General features: G+C 41.9%; 1 protein-coding gene across 2 annotated transcripts in view; it reads right to left on the reverse strand.

The window, feature by feature from the left end:
- Positions 1-24,428, reverse strand: part of elfn2b (extracellular leucine-rich repeat and fibronectin type III domain containing 2b) — an 86,561-nt gene that overhangs the window by 57,003 nt on the left and 5,130 nt on the right. Inside the window, exons 1-2 of one of the 2 annotated variants that reach the window (XM_074656965.1) lie at positions 7,614-7,783; positions 1,572-1,814 (exon numbers count right to left, since the gene is read on the reverse strand). The gene's annotated coding sequence lies outside the window, so the exon portion shown is untranslated. Of the gene's footprint in view, positions 1-1,571; positions 1,815-7,613; positions 7,784-24,428 lie in introns of those variants that run through there. The other variant, XR_012596819.1, reaches the window with a different exon arrangement.

Consider the following 24,428-nt stretch of genomic DNA (forward strand, 5'->3'; position numbering starts at 1 on the left):
TGACATTGACAGATCATTGTGGGCATGTTATTATATATTAGAAAATGCCACTGCACAAGGAAACTGAATAAACAGCAGAATGAGAAGTTAAAAAAACATACAGATTACAGATGAGCAATAACATATATATATTTTTTTTAAAACAATTTTGTGTTTGTGTAGAGTGTTCAATCTCTACCAAGAGTTATATTTCATATCATACATTATGTCGAACGAATCGAACTAAAATAAATGCCCGTAAGTGAAAGCTACATTCTACATAACGTCAAACAATATTTTGTATTCTTATAGCAAAGCCATACTCGTCACTAAAGCTGCAATTAATTGAATTTCAATAACAATTTGGGCTTCATCTTTGGCAAGATAATCAAAATAAAACAATTATTGTGCCACATTCCTTTTCGCTCGCGTTATAAATCTGCCCGCATGGCACTGCTTGTTTACAAGGGTACAAAGTTCTAGATTCAGCCTCTTTATTTGGCACTCAAAATGCACCAGATTGATGCATTTAACTCTAAAATGTAGGCTACAACATGTTCTTTCTAAATGCATGATGTTTCCAAAGTCAATGAGTAAAAATGTTAAATAATCGTGATATCAATATTGACCAAAAATAATAATGATTTTTGCCGTAAGCGAGCTCTACTGGTCCCCTTGATCTCTCAAAGTTGTTGTTGTCGCTGTTTGTTTTTTTTTAGAAAATAATACTCGAAAGTACAAGTCAGGATTTGAAGTATTAATACTTGCATGTATTTAAAAAACAATATAAAATACTAATAATTATATATAGTGTTTGTGGTAACACTTTCACCACCGATGGCACTGCTCACACTCAACATGTCTTTCATACATTTTATATAATAATAATAATAATAATAATAATAATAATAATAATGACGACTAATGATCACCACAAAATGAACATGAAGGTGGCAGTTCACTCTGCGTTACATCCTTCTGAGAGGAGCAAGTGTTTTCCTCGACGCTCAAGCGCAGAAAGGCAGGAAGAGAACAGAGACAAAATAATTACAACAATTACTTCTTTTACTTTATCTCCGCCCGACACGCACGGCGCTCTCACGTACGCCTCACACAGACACAGAATATAATAGCCGTGGTAAGTGAAGTGCTGTCTGCACTAATGACAGTGTTGCCAGTAAAATAAGTGCAATAAAAGCAGGGGGAGATGGCATAATACATACCTGTGAAGACACTAACTAATGCTTTCACCCCCGGCGCTAAACTGGAGGCCAAAAGCTTCACACACACACTGCAACATACATGGCACACACATGGCACACATATGCAACACGGGCAAGACGATTCAGGCTGTTGCAAAGCAGAGCACACGTGAGATTACATCATCACTGGTTTGCGCTTGTGTGACTCTACAGGTAGAGAAAGGTCAGACATGATGGGTATATTGGGAACAGACACAGTCATGTGGTGAATGACTTAAAGAAATACAGATTTGAAGCCATCAGTCAAACAAAGGAGTCCAGAGAAATCCCATCTTAATACACAAAAGGACATAAAAGGACTTTTTATAAAAAAAAAAAGTAATGTCCAACCTGTTTCCTGTCTTTGTGGCCTCCTCTCACTCTTCAACCGTCTTTATCGAGAGACAAAAAGCGCTCCTTTCTTTGCCGTGCGTCCTTCTCCTGGTGAGGAAAGCTGTTCCCGAGGTCGGCAGCCAGGTGGCGGAGGAGGTCGTACACCAAAATGAGTCGGTTCTTTTTGCTCTTCTTGTACTTGGTACAACTCCTCTGTGGTTCTACCGGCGTTATGGAAGAGACTGAACTGGGCCTTTGGAGCTGAAATTAAGAAAAATACAAATAAAGTTTAACAAAGCTAGAAGAATTTAACGTCTCTGGTTATTTTGCAATCAAAAGAAAGACGACTCAATTCAAATCATTTCTAATGTACAACGATTATGTGCAGTCACTTAAAATCACCAGTAAATCTGCATCTGCGACTTTCTGGGTTTCCTCTGTGAAGAATGCTGGACCTTTTTTTCCAGGATAATCCAACAGATGTGACGTCATGCGCGCTCGCTAGAACCTTTACTCTCTTCAACTCCGCTACAGGGCTAACGGTGTGCAACGATAAGCTTACATTCGGTTAGAAATGGAGTCCTTTAACGCCAACAAACGACCAGCCCCCGACCACAACTCAGACTCCAACGCAAACTCTACAGAAGCACAAAAAACAACAGAGTTATATCTAGTGAAGCTAAAGTCTGGCAAAACAGGAATGTGACCGACGTCAATCACACCAAGATGGTTTTGGGTCAAAACGGACCCCGAGCTGGCAAAAGTCTTAGCGCACAGGTAAGCAAACATTACAAGCATGTGAAATATATAGTGATATTGTGGTTTTAGCTTTCAATCACGTTCAGTCTCGTATGTGTCGCCTCACTGTTTCGACCGATGCTCGCTTGCGTCTACGTAATGCGAGCACAAGCGCGAGCAGCAGGACGCTGAATGTCGTTGACCTAACTGCCACAGGTGTCACTGTTAACAAGCAATTTCTGATTCTTACACAGAGCCCCTTTAATTTACTGTAAAACTGAGTTTCATAATAAGTCATTCAGCATGAAAAAGCATTAAAAACGACTAGTCGACTAAAGAAAATCTTAATCAACCGAGTCCAAATCGACTGATTAGTCGACTAATCGACTCGAAGGGTGCAGCCCTAATTAGTGTTATCTTAAGAAATACCTTCTGGTAAAATATATATCTATCTTTAATAGAGACACATAGAAAAATAACGTTAAATAATGCATCACTCAGCAGTAAAGGATTTCAAAAGAAAATGGAAAGGCAATGTGGATGAATAGAGCTGAGACTACAGTCAGACAGAGAGAGAAAGGTGAGAAAGGAGGTGAGGATTTTCAGAAGCATACTGATTTTTCTCTGCATCAAGACCGTGAAGAAACGGACACATGACAAGCATGAGAAATAATACTCCTGAGAGCATGGGAGAGGGATGACACAACAGAGGAAGAATCTATCCATCCATCTATCCATCTATGCCCATATAGTCATTCTCTCTCTCTCTGTCCTCTCTCCTACTCACTTTCTCTCACTTCATTTCAGCTGCTGTGGTTCACTTAAATTAACATTACCAGGGCAGACAAGCAGGATAACAATAATGATGACAATAATGGCTGATGATGCATCAGAAGGGAACAAGGTGACAGATGGCTGGGTCTGTAAGTGCTACTATATATAATGGGATGCTACCTATCTTCCCCGTTTCAGTCGCCGAGCAGGACACCTGTCACATCGCACCTCGAGCCATCAGCACACAACACGCCGCCTATCTGTGAATAATTTGTGCAGATAACTGTCAGAGAATCTGACATACACAGCTCCCTTTTTTCTATCTCTCTCCCTCTACTGGTTTTCCTCTCTTTATCTGTCTTTTCTCTCTCTCTCCTTCCAGCACTTTCACCCTCTCTCCCTGACACACATACCCACACACAGACAGCCTAAATCAGTTAGGGAGAGCCCGGCCGGCTGCCCCGAAGTGAGCGGAGCGTGACATCTCATTTTCAGCAGTAATACTAGGCTGATCCTGCTCCTCCCTTACAAGTTAAATGGAGAAAGAGAGCCGCATTAAACTCGATCATGACTAGGCACAGTAAGCAGGCATATGCATGTGAAAAAACACTTCCTATGAGCTTTCACTCAAAGTGAAATATACTCACGCTGAGCATGTTTTGAGTTGAGAGGGGGAAAAAAATACATCTATGTATCGCAATTTTTTTTATTTACAATTTTGAAACAGATGTTTGAATGCCAGAATCGATATATTTACTTCATTTGAGTCTCTGTGGAGGTGAAAGGAAGTTAGTAGCGTGATGTCATATCCGTTCCGTATCCGTCAACTAAAACAAACCTCAGCGAGCCGAGATGAGAAAGTAGAAAACATCGGAGGGGTCAGCGTGGATACGACCTGCACCCTCACATGTTAAATCCAGCGTGGTAAACACTACACATCCAGTAAAGGATGGAAACACTTTGGGTTTCACACATTGACAGGAAAAGCAGAGATAGACATCACGGCTAAAGCTGCATGCTAACTTCTAAAAAAGGCCATATATGTCTTAAAGTATGTCCGACAAGTAAGAAAAAAGTAAGAAAAAAAAGGCGAAAATATGACCGAAAAAAAATCGAAAAAAAGGCCGAACGATGTTCAAAAAATATCTGAAATATAGCAGAAAAAAGCAGAAAAAATGCAAAAGTATGTCCAAAATATGGCCCAAAAAATGTCCAGAAAAAGGCAGAAATATGTTCAAACAAAAGTCTGAAATATGTCAAAAAAAGGCAGAAAAATGCCTGCAAAATATTTTTTTAAAAAGTGCGAAAAAGGGAGCAGGAAACGTTATTGTATGGCGGTAAAAAACGCAATAAATCCTTATATACTTAAAAATCACAATACATATCGAATCGGCACCCAAGTATCGTGATAGTATGGAATCGGTAGGTAGGCGTATCGTCCCAGCCCTAGTTTTGCGTGCACCCTAGCGCTTGTTATCGTGGACACACAAACACACAAGGTTTCCAGCTGAAACAGAAACAGATTAGAGGCGTCTCCCCGGTGTGCTCTCACAACAAAAACTAAATACATTGAAGACTAAAAAAAAAAAAAAAGACGCACAGATTGGGACCTCATTGAAGACGTGCATCTTCCGGTGTTTAGTGTTTGCTCAGCAAAAATAAGCTTCACAAGAATCAAAGAGCAGATAAAAGTGGAGCACACTTGAGGCCCACTTTGTTTGTGGTGTTGCTTATTTTCTAGACTTCATAGCACGACTATAAAAAGATTAAAGAAAATGAATGTCATTCCTCAAATATGCTGTGTAATCCTGATTTTATATTCATGTTACTTTCTAACCCTCTGGGGTTTTTGCTCTGCCTGGTCTCCCTTTTGTAAAATTTACTCTAGAATCTCAACACTAACTGGGCTATCAGATTATGCATGCTGCAGTGATGTCACATGAATGTATAAATCATTAAAATGACCATAAAGACAAGAGAAAAAAAACAAAAAACGGAAATTGAATCTCACAGAAATGTATTGAAACCACACAGGGAACAATAAGGAACAAGGTTTTGGGGCTTTTGGAAAATGTTCTCCCAAGTCTTGGGAATCAGGGGGAGGAAAAATTATTATTCTAACCAACACACATCAAAAGATATTTAAACATTTTTACAGAGAAGTCCTGGCGTTTTTCTGCCCATTTTTCTACAAAAAGTTAGCTCACAGAAGACTTTCATTGTTGGATTTATTACTTTTATGAAGTCTTTGAAACAACCCTGTTGTTCCAAGCTGGATAACAACCCGTCTGAAAGGAATATGAGTATGTTTAAGTTAAAGTTATTCTCTACACTGCAGCGTTCTGGAGATATTCTAAAAATAGTAACTAGAGTAATTATCTGTCATATACGACAGCGTTGACCTCAGGGGGTTAGGGATATGTTTTTGTACTAGCAGGCCGACTAGTGTTTCCATACCACGGGTCAGAAATGGATTTCCAAGGAGAAATTTCATCTTAAAAAAGGACCATACCAGGGCTGTCAGTTGAGTTCTGAATAAACATTGCCCCAAATGTACTGCACAGTCACGCTTGAACCATTTCCATTTAAAGAAAAACTCCAAGAAGCTGTCCTCTGGGGGATACCCTCGGGTCAAAAACGTCATCTCTCTACCCAAGATGTTGAAATCTAATGGCCAGATTTCCATTCAATTTGCAGGGGATATATTCACGTTCCCTGGAGGAGGAATTCTCGCATTTCGGGTGAACCCCTCTCTGACCTTTAATGTCGAGGCAGCAATTTCCAGCTGCGCTCAAGAAATCTGTTCTGAAATCTGCCGACAGCAAAAGTACGCACTCCGGAGAGAATAAAGTCTTTTACACTTTGGACTCTGGCTCTGTTTGATTTGATGTTGGAACTGTAGTGACCCAGTCTGGACAAACTTTCATTTTTAACCTAACTGATGCAGCTCTAAGAACAGCAAATATGTATTCTGTTCAACAGTCACACAACAGGCTTTACGCTCTATTTGTGGTCTTTGTTTTTCCTCACAGTTATTTGCAGTATTTGATGGCCCTAGACTTCCCACTTCATCAGCATGTGTTGCTCCCTCACCAGGAAATGAAGTATGTTTTCTATCTAGTCTCAATAATGGATGGACGCCATGTCTGACTCCTCTCTCAGCTTCCAGTGCATGTTTATAATAGACAAATTAGACAAAGTCGACACCGTATTGAAACTAGCTCAAACACATTACCATCACTAAAGCCACGGTCACACTAAGAGACTGTCAAAGTCGTCAGATCGCAGTACAGTACACACGACGCAACTCGCTGTCACACTACATGACTGACCGGAGACAGGAGGTCACACACTACAACATCTTTCATAGGAAGAATCCCTGATGAGGAATCCAAACTACATTCTGTCTCAAAAACACACGTGAGAAATACACGGTAAAGGACGTGACACATTGCTGATGTTGTTGTTGGTGCATGTGTTTGCAAAATAGTCTGTTTACACACTCTTTTTTTACTATTTATTCCTCAAGGTGCAACAACAGCTTTGCTCCCTGTTGCAAATGCAACACACGTAGTAAGCTCCTGTTCCTGTTGTTATAGGCGACCACTCCTCGCTCAGGTTTACCGTCAACCCGTGTCTCTATGCTATGCCTAATTGACATAACACGACCTTAGCCCTGATGTTCCGCTCCCAGACACTTTTTGGAGGTCCCCGATAAAAGCCCCAGATCAGATCGGCATTAATTGGCTCGCCGCTCGGCACATCTGCGGAAAAATTGAGGCCTAAAGTCGTGTAGTGTGAACTAGGCATTATCGGTGCCCTCAAATGAAGCTGGTGAGCACGTGTTTACAACATGGGAAGTCATGTACACGATATGCTTTACGTTCAAGTCGTGTGAACACCTCTGCTAAGCAACGGCAATGTTAACATTACTGTCGACGTCTAGAACCTCACAGAGGCTAACGGCAGGAAATTGACAGAGGAAGAAGATGAGGCCGTCGGGAATATCAATATATTCCTCAGACATATTATTCATATGGTTCATATGGACTCTTCTCGTGAAACCGGTAAACATTAAGGCGCCATATACAACGTTAGTCGGACACTAGCTTGAGCAACATGGGCCCCCCGACTTGGAGCTGGTCGGCTCTCTAGCTTACGTTTTCTGAAGTGACACCTGTGTAACAATTCTCCCTCTCTTACAGATGTTCACTGTCTCTCTCTCCTTCTCCTTCTCCATCCTGCTCTCCCACTCATCATTACATCAAAGAGAAGCAGCTGCTGACTCAATGAGAGGAAGTGAATCAGTCCTTTTTTCCTCTTGTTCAGCTGTATACACTCACAAACAGACAGAAGCCTTAATCATAGCCGGGCGCAGTCAGCATTTCTATAGCCTCCACACCTTCTCCTGGGTCCATGGTGGGTGACACTAATAATCTCATGTGTGTGTGTGTGTGTGTGTGTGGGTGGCTGTGTCTCTGCACATTATGTGTTATTCCAGACTTTGTTAATTGCAGCATGTCATCAAGGTGAGCAGTGAAAACTAACCTCTGGTTTCAGTTCAAAAGGTGGACTCAAACACAAGACAGGCAGGCAGGTGAAATGAACAAAAGGTGACAAAAAGAAACAGAGGGAGCAGGCTGAGGGAACACAGCATCAAATATACACTGAGGACAAACCATGGCACGAGGAACACCAGCAGGAAACCTGCCACTGGAAGAGCTCAGCACACAGACTTTAAATCAGCAGGGTGATGAGAAACAGGTGGAACAAATCAGGGCGGGGCAGACAATCACAAAAAGACCAGAAAACTCACAAAGATAGGAAGTAAAAGCAGACATGACACATGAGGAGAGTTAACTTTCAAAATAAAACAGGAAACAGACTAGGCACAAAGACGGGAAGGAGTCATCACAGGTAGATTAACAGTAGCAAGAAGGATTAGAAGAGGGAAAGTGAGCATGCAGATATGGTGCACCTCGTTTAGTCTGACAGCCTGTTGAGTCAAGAGCATCTGAAATGAAGCACTTTGTGCTGGGTATGTGATTATGTGTCAAAGAAAGGACAAAGTGACAGTATACCAGTCTGAACTTCACGCAGCTCAGAGCAGCAATTAGAGAGAAAATGACTGTCAGAGTCAGAGCCGGACAATCAAAGCATCATTTACAGTAAAATGATCTTTTAAACATTCAATCCTGTTCTTTGCATGACTGTCAAAACTGCTGCATTAAAATGGGTCCTCAGAGTGACTGGTTGAATATTCAGCCCGTCAACGTCTGAAAAAAATAATTCTACACAGCTTGTCTAGATGTCAGATGTTTTAATGGACCGTCGATGTCAAGGGTGTGAGTTGGAGTAATAATATTAATCAACTGGAGCTCAACTGGAGTTCAACTAATGCATAAAAAGTTAAACTCCCTCTGCAGAGTTACAGTCCATCTAACTTAATTCTTGCATCCACAACTTCACCTAACTTCTGGATGGCCTTTTTCTACAGAATATTACAGTTATTATAGATTAGACATGAGATGATCTGAAAATATCATGTAAAGATGATCCTGGACAAAGTCATTGTCATTCAAAATATGTTTAAAACGCCTGATCTCGTCTATTTTCCAGCAGAGGCACAGTTGATCTCGAAAGAGCCTATTGTGAGTGTTTTTTATTGTGATCCGTGATATATATATATATTGTCCCATCCCAATTATATATATAAAATGTATGTGTTTACTACTCAACATTTAATTGTGTGCCATATGGTTGGTGGCGTATCTCCAGGTGGGTTCCTGACCGAGTCCGTCCCCTAATGGCTCTGACATCTTTATCTTTAGAGTCCACATACTGCTCACTTCAGCAGTCTGACACAGAGCGACACAAGGAAGTCTCCTGCATGCATACTGTATGCTTACTCTTCCTCACAGCAAGAAATAGAATGAGAGGATGAAGTAATTAGAGAGGAGGAACCAGCATCATGTATGATCAAATGTCAAACGGACTCTATAGTGAGCTCCAGGCCGGCCTGCTGTTACACAACTAGCAGTGCTTCCCTTTAGCCAGATGCACAGTGGTCATTAGGTTTTATTCTTATTACTTGTGTCAGGTGTGCAATGTGCACAACTATTACATGAATATGAAGAACTCATAAAATATGAAGCAGGCCTTTTTCCCCCCCATCTCTCATGTTCAAAATCTTGTGAGTAATTTGATGTGTGCGTAGCCAGCTGCATGTTCGGAGCCTCTTACGTCTGCTCCGCTCTGCTGCACTCCTGACAAATCATTTCTTGAGCATGAGAAAGTCTTGACCTCTTCATCTGTATCTGATGCATGCAAACAGCTCTTAATTATCCTGACCCCATGCCTATAACACGATGGGACACATGCCAGATCTCACTGTATATGTGGTTTCTGGGTGTGTTGGAAGAGCGATGAAAAAACATCTAATTATGCCTGAAATGCTTCCACTTTGCTGCATACACATTTATAATATAATCTGTAACTCAGCGGGCAAATAATGCAGGAGGAAGTCTGCTTTACACATGGATAAATAACGATAGCAGTCAGTCGCGCCGTGTTCATGTGGACAATTCCCATTTGTAATTTGATTATGCAAACATCCGGTTCTAATGCGTCGTGCTGCTTGATGTTTGTGAGATCATCGGGACAGGAAGACGTTTCAGAATGAATCATATATTTGCTTCTTATTGCATGCGATGAAGCAGACTGTATGCCAACATACTGTGTGCCCTGTTCTAAATAAAAACATATGTAATGAGTCTTTTACAAAATGTGTGCAGCAACTGACAGGATGGTTCCCTCCATCCGTTCAACACAGTCGTTTGTGAGTGTGCACCCGTGCCTCATCACAAGGCCCTATGAGGCAAAAACACCAAACGCTACTTAAATGTTTTAATAAACACCCTGTAAGGCAAGACATGGAGGCTGCCGTTACAAAGATTTAACAATCTGAGGAGAGCAGGTGTGTGAAGTTGATGTCACAAAGTCGGGGGGGAAGCAGGTGGGCCGACGGTTTTAGAAGGAAGGAGCCCCCATCTGGTGAATGTGTCACTGTTGGTTAGATAACCACGCAAAAGGCTCAAATCGAGCATGCAGCAGATATTCTGGAGAACTTCCTGTCTCGCTCTTGCACGTTTCATAAACTCAGGCCCAATCCTAATACCCCCCCCCCCCCAGGGCCTTCAGCCCTGAACCCTCGGGGACTTGATTGACGTCACCTGGTAAATGGTTGAGATGGTGTGAGAGGCTGCGAAGGCTTGAAATGGTAGAAATATGAATGGGACGGTACTTTGCTGCGACATATCACGTTCCTGTTTTTATTTTATGTTTTATACTTCCTATTTGAACGTCTTCCAGACTCTTGCCTTACGAGAAAAGAGGTAACGTTGAGTGATGCTTGTTCATGTCTATGTAGAGCGAGCACAAGCGCCAGCAACAGGATGCTGACTTTTGTTGACTTAACGGCCACAGGTGTCGCTGTTAACAAGACATTTCTGATTCTTACATAGAGTCCCTTTAAGCAAAATTAAAAGAACTGTCTGATGAATAAACCAGGTGAGTATTAATATAGTCTAATATATAATATACTATATAATATAGTATAATATAGTCTAAAGCTGCGTTCCTCTGATTTCATGTGTTTTTTATCTACCATCTTAAATCCTGAATGTTTCTGTGTAAATGTAAATATGAACACCCGTGTGCCGTCCTCTTTGTCTACTTTTGTTTTAGGCTACGGGGCTTCCCCTGGTAACCGTGGTAACCCTGCGTTTAACGTCACAATGCTATGAATTGTGGGTTAAGTCTGCAGAAATGTGGATTTACGGAAAGTGTTCATAAAGGGCTCAAAAGGTCTGCGAGCTGAGCCCTCAAGGACTTGACGATTTGACGGTGGGACAGCCCTACTAACCCTCACGGACTTGGTGGGAACTCGCCTCAAAGTTTGTGAGTCTGTGAGCGTGGACGTTGGGATTGGGCCTCAGTCGTAGTTAGTCAGAATTGAAATGAGGCTAAATTTCCTCAAAGAAAGCATGAAAGAAAGCACGAAGAACAGCATACCAAAGACCCTCAACATTACTGTACAAGTAAGTCACCAACTACACTACTAAATTTCCATTTCTTCATAATTTGGGAGCAGGGAGATGGTAAATTAACAGCAATGCCCACAGCTGACGGAGTGGAAGAACTGGAAAGGAGGGACGACTGAAATTGGGCTTCTAACAAACGCCATCTATCTCCATCGCACCACCCATCCGTCTGTCTGTCTCTGTCTTTCCTTCAAGGTGCATGTGTCCTCAGTACTGCCAGGCAAAATCTGCCACTGAGGCTCCCGACTGCACAGCTTCAGGCGGGTGAGAGAGGGAGGAAGAGAGGGAGAAAGACAGACATAGCGACAGAGAGAGAGAGAGGAAGACAAGAAGAGCATCAGCGACAAAAAAAATAACAGCCAAAAGATAAAAGATAGACATCAGAAACGTCTGTGAACCTATAGTGTTTGAATGCCTTTTGCATGCTTGTGTGTGTATGTGCATGAACCTGTCCTCCCTCAAGGTAGTCTGCTGAATCATGAGTCTGATTCATGTGGAAACCCTTCAGGTTATGCGTCAGTGTATGTAGTACAGTGTTGGACATGTGGATGTTAATGTATGTGTGTCTATATGTGTTTAAAGCCGCAGTAGGCAGAATATTTTTGGCATCATTGGGCAAAAATTCCATAATAACCTTTCAGCATATTTTAATTCAAATGTTCTGAGAGACTTCTGCTCCTCCTCATGGCTCTGTTTTCAGGCTTTAGAAAATCTACCCCGTGACGGGAGACTTTGACCAATCACAGGTCATTTCAAAGAGAGAGAGCGTTCCTATTGGCTGTGCTCCGGCTGGTGGGCGGGGCTTGGTATTTCCTCAAAAGATCTCAACATGGCTGCTTGTTTTACAGCTAAATAGTACACTACAAGATGTTTCAGAATATGAATTCATATTTGATCAGCGCTGACTAGTTTGACCGTTTGATATTGGAGTTGACGAGTGATTGACAGCTGCTCAGAGACGGCAAGGCTCCAGCTCGGCTCTGATTGGTTGTTTTCCTCCGGTCTGTGAAATCATGCTGATGCCGTTAGGAGCACTGGAGGACACAGGATTATTTTCAGATTACCTGTCTCATGCACTACTGTCAGGACAGTTTTATAAAAATAACTTTTTCAAATCATATTTGCTCCGTTTCTCCCCACTGCTGCTTTAATGTGGGTGGGCTATATAGTACTGCTGGAGTGTGATGCATGCTGGGATATGCCTTAAATATATCCAGAGCACAATGCAGCCTCCGACTGGGGCCAGCGGTACTTTGGACAAACACATGATAACATCCTCCTCACACACACTTGGAGTAATCCCTCTGGCATAATGAACTCTTTTACCTCCAGAGATGTCCACGTCAGCTCTTTGCTTTTTGCTGTTGATGGTGGCATGTTTACACTGACGCACCATTTTAGAAGGTAAACAGGCTCAGTCTTCCATTTTCATCCCAACACCCTCCCGAGCTGCATATATGAGCAGTAACCTTTCATGTTGTCAGTGAACATTTCAACCAAAGGGCTTTCCAGTCTGCCAACAGCCACAATGCAAGCCCTATGTTTTAACCAAACCGTTGGCAGAAGGGTTTAGGTTTTTGCCACCCTCTCTGGTAGAACATTGTGGATTAGAGGGAGGATGTGGACTTTGATAATCCTCCCCCCTTCTCTCTCTCTCTCTCTCTCTCTCTCTCTCTCTCTCTCTGCCTCCACCTCTCTCGGGTGATGAATAACAAATCTCTGAGGGGTGGGGATGCCGTCAGAATAATGTTAAGATAATGTCAGGCTACCGTCAGGACAAGGTTTCATTGTTTTGTTTTGTTTTCCTAATTTTATTATCACCCCAAAAACAGAACAAAAATATATAAACAAAGGGCGTCGTCATGTGATATTGTGGCAGCTCCACTTAAATAGCTATATACTTATTAGCGTCAATGAGTAACTAATTACTTTTGCTTTTTTTCCTCAAAAGCAAAAGTAATTAGTTACTCATTGACGCTAATAAGTGCCTTTAGACAATCCTCCACACCCACAAACAGTATTCTGTATTTAACAAGTGTAGAAATAGAAAACAAGATATGATGGTTTTACAAGCAGCCAGCGTACTTTTTGATGTTTTTTAATGACCGCTAGCCTACTGCAGCACCCGATTCCACTGTTATCAGGCCATTAAATAGGCGTTATCAGTCGCTATAAGCACCATAGATGTGGGTCAGTAGGGGCCTACTACACCTACTGTGTTGTAAAAGTGAAAGTGAAACTTAAAAGCAACACGTTCTACCATGTTGAAAAACACAAACAAAAAGGCTTCCTTAGATTTAGACAAAAAAAAAAACTTCTTTAGGTTTAGGCAACAAAACTACAACTTCAGCTAACAGGAGACTCAATAGAGTGCTGCCGGGATGATGTATTTTTGTAGGCCAACCAAGAAGTTTTCATCGCCCTGAGTTCCCTCAAGTAAAAAGCTAACGTTAGGCTATAAACTAACTACACCACGGTCATGAGCGTGAGTATACACAATGAGGCTGTAAAGGCGGACGAGTCGGTGTGATGGTCACTAGAAAGTCACAAGTGGGGTATTTACTGATATATTTTATATTGTAGAACAAAACATTAAAACCACAGACCTTATTTCACGCATCCAACTAAAAACCCATCGACTGCCAGATGAGGGAACAGGAAGTGCTAAAATGCTAACTCATTTTCTGTGTTTTAGGACTCATTCCTGTAGCACTCTATTACCGTCTGTACATCCCCACACAGTCCTGAGCAGAGGTCTAATCAGCCCGATTAACTGAGAACACCTGTGTGGGTGTTCAGAGGCTTTAAACTAATTTCAGGCAAAGAGAAATACATGTTAGCTCCATGCATTCACATCTGGAAGCTGTGTGATATTTTGGGAAGTGTTGCATGCACATCCAAAGTTATGTACACAGTATATTGTAATCGCTTTAAAAAACAGGCCTCTGTGTCAACACATTATAGAACACAACATCATGATAATCTCTAAATAAGATGTTAGCGTAGATCAGAGACATAATCTTGATCATAATGTTTGTCTCTGTTGTTGAATCCATCACGTAACAAAGGAAGCTGTGGCTTATAGTTTCCATTCTTCTAAAATAACTAAGGCCAATTTCTTTGTGCCTGAAAAGATCAAATCTATAATAATAAATCTTAAGAAGAGATTTCTCCTGCTGCAACATTCATTTATTTTAGATTATCTGCTTTGGACTGCTGCTACCAGGTGTGGGCTGTTTGCTGATACAGTGGTTGAGTCATCCTCTGTGTTACAGTTCTGTTGCTGTAATCGTCCTTCACAACAGATTTTAATTTCTCATTCATTCAAGCAAATTGCACGTGTTTTGTCACATGTGCAAAAGAGTCAGCACAATAACCACCTGCACATGTCTTGCCGATCAAAACTGATCTCAGGGAAACTGTCGTCCTCTTCACAACTTCTAGACATTCTCTCATCGTTTGAGCCGTCACTGCAAAATGATCCATTCAATTATCAAAATCTGTCAGACATGCATGTATATTCCATAAATATCTGTGACGAGGAGGTACAATTTGTTGTTTTTTAACTGAACTACCACAGTTTTGTTCATTGTTGCAGAGTTGTTGTTGTGTTTTTTGGCATAGATGTTCCCTGTATATGACCTTACTACACGGATACATTTACTGTTATTACTTTTACTTACTTACTTACTTGTATTGTTTATACTTATTTCATGTATCATCATCATTATAGTGTTTATTTTACTCTATTTTGTTTAATCAACATTTTTATTGCTGATTTTTATTATCTCTTTTATTCTATTTTATTTTATTAAAATTATAATTTTAATACAATCTGCTTATTTTGTGTAGTTTCATAATTGTTATTTACTTATTTATTTTTATTGTTATTTTTATTTCCTTGTATTTTATTTATCTTTTATCATCTTAAATACCCATCTCTTCTTGCTTTCTTATTCAATGAACTTTTATAGTTGTTGTTTTGGTGTGCATTAGTCTCTAAATCCATTTTTAAAACTCTATATTTTTGTCAATCATCTGTACAGCACTTCGAATTGCATTTGACTTGTTTGAAAGGCGCTTTATAAATAAAGTTTGATTGATTGTATACAGACAAATGTGCATCCCTTTTTCTGTGTAGCTACAGCATTGACTTTTTCCCAGTAAACTTTGACCTCCTGTTCAAATGGGAATGTAAAAATCTCATTGCGATCCACATTCAGCTGGACAAAACTGACATCCTGGTATCGTAGAGTAATATAAATAGTCAATGTGCAAAAAAAAGGAAGAACAAAACAGAGATTTTTATACTAGAAACATTTCCAGGGTTGATGGTGAAGAAATATCTAAACCCTTTGGTGGCCGACTTTCTGACACATAACTGATGTTTTGCAGCGTGACTGCAGTGTTTTGGGGGAGTTACTACCTTTTGCAGACATGCAATAGAGTTGTGATGTCCCATAAAACAGTTGTGACAGTTGTGCTTAACGTTTAGAGAAAGGTAAGATGTAAGATGGTGATGTGTAATACTAAAGAAAAGCTCTTCATACACTGTATGTACACTGACTAGCTCGTTCCCTCAGGCCAATCTGACAAAGTACAGACACAGATATATGCTCACTGTCCTCATCAACTCATGCATGCAGTGGATGTTTTTATGAGAACAGAATCACTCTTGTATAGAAGACTGTGAAATAAAATGAACAACATGTTCATTCCTCAGAACATCATCGCCTTCCCACCTCTGAGAGTCCCTCAACTACGACACATTCACATCTCCATTACCATCCACTTTATGTTTAGCTGTAAAGGTTTACAGTTGCAGGAAGTAAATCATCACAACCGTTTTACTTTGGTGAATAAAAGTGTGCTCATTTGGGTATATGAACCAGAGCACAGCACAGCACAGCGCCACATGCACGTTATATCACGCACACTCGTCTAAGCTTTTGTCGCCTGGCTGGTGGATTAAGTGTGAGCATTTGTGAAATCATTTGAACCCCTAGGGGTGCGAAGAGGAGCGTGTGTGCATGTGTGTGTCACTGTGTTTGTGCATTTGGCTTGTGCACGTTATAGAGCATATGTCTGTTAGTGTTCGGGGCCTACAGTGTGTCAGCGTGTTCAGCTCCGCTGTGACTACACACCAGAAAAACTGCAGTAAAAGTACTTTTAAAGAATGAAAAAAAGAAGAAGAAATGAACTTCCCTTGGCTTGTTTTAACAGAGGATGTACAGCAATCAATATTATTATTGACCGCGGGGAGAGGTAGCATTTGTTTGACTATCGATTACTTCAAGCCAACAGCGTATTTCTACATTTTAGCCTCCGTGAGTCTCCGTCTGAGAAGCTGACTAAGCACCACAGAGCATCAGAAGGAACCTGAACGGGGAAAGTTTTGTTTTTTATTTGTTGGATATGAATGAAGCTGCACACATACAGTATAAACCACGTCAAGGTTTAGTCAGTGAGCGTACTAAAAGCAGCTTCTGAGTGCAGATGTGTGTCTGCAGGCTGTAGGTTAGGGTGAGAGATGTGTTTCTAATCTCTAATCCCCTGGAACAAACTGAATTATTCTGCCCTCCGACCACCTGTCTGTCCATCAGTGCTGCATCTACTCCAGCACTGTACTCACTTAAGTACGAACGCTAGTCAACAGAGAGAGACAAATAGATTTATTTGATCCTGTTTGAATTGCTCCACGAATCACACAGATTATGTTTATCAATTTAAAAGATAATTTTGCAAGTCTAGACAGTCTCAGTTTGTCGTAAAACTGTTGAAGTATCAGGACTGTGAAAATACGTCATTAGAAAGACGACACACCCAAAAGAGTCGTAGTGACGTCTCTCTCTCTCTGAAGCTACGATGTCTGTGTGTTTCCTACTGGGATACGGTGACCAGACGTCACGGATTTTCCGGAACTGTCCCGGTTTCAAGCTGTCCCGAGTCCCGTGACATATCTGTAAAACACTCAAATGTCCCGGTTTTCAACAGTCACTAACAAATTGTCCCGGTTTTCACTACAATTAAAATAACAATATTATGCTGATGTAGACGTTTATCATGTTCCACTCATTAATTGATGTGTGGGCATGAGATAAGTATAAAGAAGCAGCGCAGCGCTGCAATAGAGAGTGATGTTGCGCGCTGTCAAGCCACAATTACAAACAGACGCAACAGATATCCACTGATTACATTGAGTGTAGATTTGAACCACAGAACCCTCCGTGCTTATGTGCACATCAAAAGTGTCGTTTTGATGAATTATTCTACACAGTTCCTTCTGAGCATCAACAGGCATTTCGTTCCTCTTATTACTCCGTCAGGACCGGCCGTTCCTGTCAGTCTTTCACCCGGACAGTGTCTCCATCCTGGACAAAATTTCGTCTGAGCACCACCATCTTACATTATAACAGCCTGAGACAAAACAAGTTGAAAAATAATGTAAGTATGCCCAGACAACAATATGTTTCCACTGAGGAAAACTCTCTACAGGACTCCCAGACTGTCAGCGTGTCATGACGGGGATAGCCCTGTGATTAAAGGGGGTGAAAGTAGTGAATGTGATAATATAATATATAATATAATAATGCCTTCTTTCTGATCCTACTCCGTGCTCAAATGTGCCACAGGTGTGCCAAGTCAGCCATCCTCATGAAAACACCTACGGTGCGTGCATATTTGAAAATATGGTCACCGTATACTGGGATGACCTCACACCAGCAACGGCTCTGATCCTTCTTTCTCTTTCGAGCTAGCTAGCGTTGGTGACGTATATTGTCCGAGACGAGAGATGTAGTTCACTGAGCGGCTTCACACAATAATACTACGACTAACTGAGACTTTCTTGACTTCAAATGGAATCAAAAGAATATTTGCCCTCTCCGTTGACTATGGTTCATATTTTTTCCCAAATAAGCTCCCATGGAATCCACCAGAAGGGGCGGGACTTATACTCTCTCTCTATATATATATATATATATATATATATACACTAAGGCAAAGATAAGGTTAGGTTAGTGTGAACATTGTTTTGCTTTCTGTGCTATTAAAAGACCCTCTGCTTCAAAAGTACTACATTTTAAATCAGGTTGGTTCTGGACACGTTCTGCAGGCCGAGACATTGAAGCATTCAGGTTCTATATACGTTCGTGGCTCAGCTAGAAATGCAAACAGATGCTTCAGTAGAACACACCGTCGTGTATTCTCATCCAGCTAAACTGTGCCGAGACAGACACACACACACACACCCCCCCCCCCCCCCCACACACACACACACACACACACAGGGGCAATAGAGATACTGTCTCTCTGCAAGTGGTTGACAAGGCTAAAATATTTATACCCAGATCTTAGCAGTCTGTACTAAAAGAGGGAGAGAGAGAGGGAGAGAGGGAGAGATTCAAGAGGAGAGGCAGGCTGTGTGTGTGTGTGTGTGTGTGTGTGTGTGTGTGTGTTTGTGAGTAAGAGGAAAAGCAGAGTGATAACAACATAGAGAGAGAGAGAGAGAGAGAGAGAGAGAGAGAGAGAGAGAGAGAGAGAGAGATGAGTGTGCAGCACAGATGCCAAATGAATCTAGGGCAGTCCAGAAAAAAAACAAGGCATTATTCCAAAATCCACTTTGTGTGTGTGTGTGTGTGTGTGTGCAAGTATGTACGTAATTGTATTTCTATATTTGTGTGCGTGTCTGAAATACAAGTAGAAATACCACAATTTCCTTTTATGCTTGTGCTTTTTAGTCATCACCCTTTAACAATTACAGTGCTCTCTGCATCACACCCACTCCTCTTCCAGCATTCTCTCTCTCTCTCTCTCTCTCTCTCTCTCTCTCTCACACACATATCCACAGCGAGATTTTTATTTTTTTTCTTCATCAAACTTGAACGCTGAAGGATTTTGTGTATGTGAGCATGGGTGTGGGTTAACAGGGTTGGGGGGGGGTTGGCACACGGCAGAGATGATGGCAGATGGTGTCCTTACTTAACGCACATAGAGTACACACACTGAGCACTAACTAAACAGATACACCCTCATACATGCATCGCTCTGAATATAACAGCTTTCTGCAAACGCTTTGTCACGTTTTCCTCAGTTTGTATCTGACAGTTTCCAAAGATGGTGCATCACGTCATTGTGCTGTTTACATACTATACTGTACCTTGCTTAGTTTGCTGCTGCTAATTTCACACCACTATGTCGATTTCACCTTGTAATTTAGATCCTCTTGTATAGTTTCTATTTTCATTTCGACCCGTGCAGATCATGCCTGTTTGGAACGGGCCGAATGTGTGGCCTTTACTGGAGAACCGCTCATCCAAACAACTTCACAATCGACACTGCGCTTCCTTTGGGTCCTGAACAATACACCTGCCGTTACATACTGTAGGTGCGTCACACAGCCAAGTCACGGCAAGTCACATTCAGAAACACCAGTGAAATACACTCTGGTTCACGGGAAAAACACCCGTTTTAATGTTAAACTAGAATGGCACTCGGAGAGCGCAGACCTCCGCCAAGGTGCCTGAGTACGATTGTCCCCCCTCTCCTTTCAGCTTGCACCATCACCCACATGTATTTGTGTTTCTGTTGAGATCAGCTGTACGTAGCGGAGCATCGTAAAACACTTCATTCAAACTGGACAGAAACAAAATAAAACTCACCTAAGCCGTCATCGTTACTCTTTCCAACAATCACCAAGTGTGCTTTGGTCGAACTCTACTGTAATTTCATGGCTCTATCTCGGCCCGGGATTGCCTCCCCACACAGCTCTCAACATGGCGACGGCTGAGCCGGCGGCTAGCAGCTAACGAACGGTGGCATTACAACTTCTGTGTCCGTCACGTGATGCCATTTGGCCCCAAAACACTTTTTCCCATAGACTTACATTGGAAAAGAGACGTCTGTAAGACTTATTTTCCTTCCTCCGTTCAAGCGAATGAGACCCAGACCGAGGCTGGAGCGAGGGCTGGAAGGCGGGGTTAAAGAGAACGCTAACAATCACGAAGGAAGATCGCCGAAAATCCGGGTACTTTATCACTCGGCAGTCGAGACATTTTGGCATCATGCGCCGCCACTGAGCAACTCTCATAGGAATGAACGGGAGTGTCCAATGCTGTATCCTGTTCTCTTTATACATCCATGGTGCAAACAACAGTACAGTGCTGAAAGAGCTAAAAGTTTTAATCAGGGTGGAACCGGAGGATGGCCAACGACGCCGTGGCGCAGTGCAGAGTGGGACACACACAGGGGGACTCATAACATGCAGGTATATGTGAAGGACATACCCACAGACAGACAGACAGACAGACAGACAGACTGCCTGTATTTTTATTATAAATACCTATAATTATTTATTTCTTTAGATTTTATTTCTTTATTTATCTGTCGGCTAGTTTTTTGTTTCCCTGTGCTGCTGCAATTCCCCCCTCTGGGGATCAATAAATAATAATCAATACTCTTATCTCATCTCATGGACATGTTGTGATTGAGTTTTAATTCTTTGGCTCACAACTCAGTTCAAAATCGATTCTGGATTAAATAAGATGCTGCCACTTTTATCTGCTTTTATTTTTGTATGCAAAAATGTTGTTTTGCCGTCAGATGATAATTTTGATTAAGACTTAGGGAGTTAAACAGTTTCATCCCGCTGTGCACTGAAAACATGAGTAAATCCATTCAGTGTAGTAAGTGCATAGATCACTGCAGGAAACAGGCTGAAAATAGCACCCCTACCAGTAACAGCTGCATGTTCTATGAGTCATGTCAAGCTCCTTGTTGTTCAGGAGATTATTAAAACAAAATGCGTCCGAACGTTTGGTTTCATCGGAGCTCAGACTGTAGTTGAATTGACTAGTTTCCTCCTTTATAGCATCATAGAAGCACTTGACTGCACTATATGATCGCAGCACAGAGCTCCAGCTGTATTGAAGTGCTTATTCAGCATTATTTAGAGGAAAAACTAAAATAATATTGATATTGAAATTGCGAGTTGATCCAGAATTGGAGAGTTTCAGACCAGTGTGAAGAATCAAGAGTGCATATGTGTGTGGGTTTGTGGGTTTGTTTCTTGTGGCTGATAAACACACAGATACTGCAGATATTCACAGACTTGAGTCAACAACAACAACATGATGTACCGAACCAAACACACATCTAAGCACTCGCATCCACGATGCTTTGCTATGTCACCACAAGAGAACCAACACCTTCCCTCCAACAGACACACATCGCTGCACCCCCCCTTCTTTCTGTTCAACAGCTTTTCCCCGTCAAAAACATTTTGTCAATGCCAGGTCACTTTGCACCACTTTGTCACTCCAATTACAGCCATGAAGCGCAGAGTCTGGAATCTATTAACGTGATAGAAGGAATACGGTATCGTCGGATGACTGCCCTCAACATAAAGACTGCTGCTGCTGCTGCTGCTGCTCGGGGTTCATTGAACAGTGGTTGTTCACTGCCTACAGTAGTTTCCATGGATCTACCTGTGGCTATGAAGGTAATGAAAAAGAGTACGATCATGCAACCGGCTGATTCAATTTGAATGAATGAACCACCAGTTGTGAAGTTGGATTCAAGCTGGATTGAGGTGGCGCTTGTTGAGTCAACGCGGTCTCACTCCCAACTCGTCAGATACCGCCGATCGGTCAGCAGCAGTTTCGGAAACCGATGCACGGAGGCGCCCTTTAGTGACAGTATGCGACGAACCGGGCTTTTTAACTAACTCCAATGTAAACCCACCTGTCAGAGCAAGTGATGTAGTATTAATATCGTGAGAGTCAGCTAATGGCGGGTGGGAGGAGAGGTGGATGGGTCAAACAAACACAAGACTTAACGTCAACCACGATCGTTTCCTAACCCTACAGAAGTTTATTTTGAAAGGACACTATGCATGTAATGAGCGTATGTAGTGGGTCTGATTCTGCATTGTGTTGTGTATAAGGTGAGGACACACTTCCTGGGACGGACTTTGAGCAATTCATTTTCCCACCAGCATCAAAAGCAACTGTAGTTGTACGCTCTCAGCGCCTTCCTCCTTAATAAATAAACTGCAAATGATATAATTAAATTAATCTAAAATACGGCATTTTCCATTTGGAAAAATAACAAAAGAAAATAGCCATGCATAAACGGACATATCTGTAGTCAGTCCTCGACACACTTCTCCTTTAATTATCGGACTAATGCATGAAACCACATAAAATGGTGACTCTAAAGCTTGACAATGCTAATGCAATGACTTTAAGTGTGTTTTTAACTAGTTTAACCTCATATTTACAACATAAACAGAGAGCCGAGAACATGCGTACCTTCCCGGAGCAAAGAGGAAGTAAAGTCAACGGAAGTGCCATTTGTAAAATAAGATGCTCGCTATACGTCCACCGATGACCCCCCGACATTTCTCTTTATGACCTTAACATGAGACCCAACCTACTTATGCACACAATATCATAAGAACATACGAACACAAATATCAACAATACATAAGAATCAAAGGAAAAGTCATAACGGAAATGCCACCCTGCATCTTTCAAAATAAAAGTCTTTGTTGTTTTGATCCACATCGAATTTTTGTAAAATATATAATGCCCTGTTCATAATATAGCGCAACAACATCACACTACTGCACGTATATTGACACGCACGTCCAAAAGAAATGCAGGAGGGGGATCCCGTGCGTCGGTCTCCAACGGGGCGTCTGGGGGCCCTGACCAACCGGTGGGATTTAACCAGTTGGGAGGGACAATATGTTGAGTCTGTGCTACTCTGTACATGCAACACTGGGCTGAAAGCACTGGGTTGCACTGGTTTCTACAGATCACACTTCTCCCTATTTATATCACAGTTAGGTTGACAAGTATTAGACTTGGCCGTAGCTGCCAACCAGACCTGCCATTCAAGGGGTTAAGGTGGTGAAGATTGATCTGTATGACTTGCCATATATACTGTAATATTCATTATCTGTTTCATGTTTCCTCCTCTTTAATCCTCCCCTGATGTCTCCTCTCTCCAAGCCCTCCGGCAGTCCACTCTCTCTCTCACACATCTCATCCTCCCACGGAACGGAAAACAGCGGTTTCCCCCCGATCAACACTTTCACGCCCCACAAATGTACACAGCTAATGAACAAAACGCGCCGTCCGCTGCTGCATTTTCTGAAACCTCGTCAGCCAGCGAATCACTGTCTACCATGTCTCTCAGTCTCTCTCGCCCAAGGGGGACCTCCCACAGGTTCCTGGCAGTGAAGGAGTGACGGTTGTTGTGAAACATGACTGTCGTATTGATTGCACAGAGCAGCGCTAACAGCTGTTAGGCTGAAAGAGGAGCGCAGTGTGCTACGGCCAAGGATGTGTGATGTGGAGGAGTGAGCAAGTGTGAATGCCTCCCAAGGGTTATCCCTCTCAGGATCTTTGCATAATCCTTCCTGATGGGTACGGAAATCAATGTGGAGGGCGTGGCTGGGGAAAGGGAGGCCAGGGGGAAAGGTGGAGCTGGTGGGGAATGCTAAAGATTTGAGCTTGTCAGTTGTGGGCCAGAGAACTGACAGTCCTCATTCCTCTGGAATATAAGGAACATATGAGCAGACAGCTGCACGGTACTGACATTTGCATCCTTTTTTTGTACAAAATTGTCCAGAGGTTTCTATTTGTCTTGCTGTCCTTATATCTCATGTTATATGTGTGGATAAAAAAAAGAAGCTGAAGTACAGGAGGTAAGTCAGAGGCCCAATCAGCATTTAATGACCTTAGTAAATTGCATATTAGTAATTAAAGAAGTTGTTTTGGGTTTGTTGAAGACCAGTCGCACTGCTGCATTCTGGATCATCTGCAGAGGTGTGAATGTGCATGCAGGGAGGTCTGCCAGTAGGGAATTACAAGATATTACAAGTGATATTACAAGAGCCTGTACCAGGAGTTGTGCTGCAGGCTCTGACAGGTATACGGTCTGATCTTCCTGATGTTGTACACGGCAAATCAACACGGCTGAGCAATAGAGGCCCCGTATTGGTTGATAGTGAGACAGAACGTGGTTTAGTGATACTGAATGACTGTCAACTAGTCAGCTCAGCAGCCGAGCACCATCTGCTCTAGTAGTCCATTAGTAGTCGTAAAACTACACACATTACTACGCACATTACTATTGCATGACTATTGCATTTTGCATAGATCGGATCAATTTAACATTTCTCTGAAGGTGCATGCTGTCACACGGATAAATATATGTACATAAGTGTACTGTAGTAGCATTCCACCACTGCATG

Source organism: Sebastes fasciatus, chromosome 13 (assembly GCF_043250625.1).
Source record: "Sebastes fasciatus isolate fSebFas1 chromosome 13, fSebFas1.pri, whole genome shotgun sequence".
Taxonomy (NCBI): Eukaryota; Metazoa; Chordata; class Actinopteri; order Perciformes; family Sebastidae; genus Sebastes; species Sebastes fasciatus.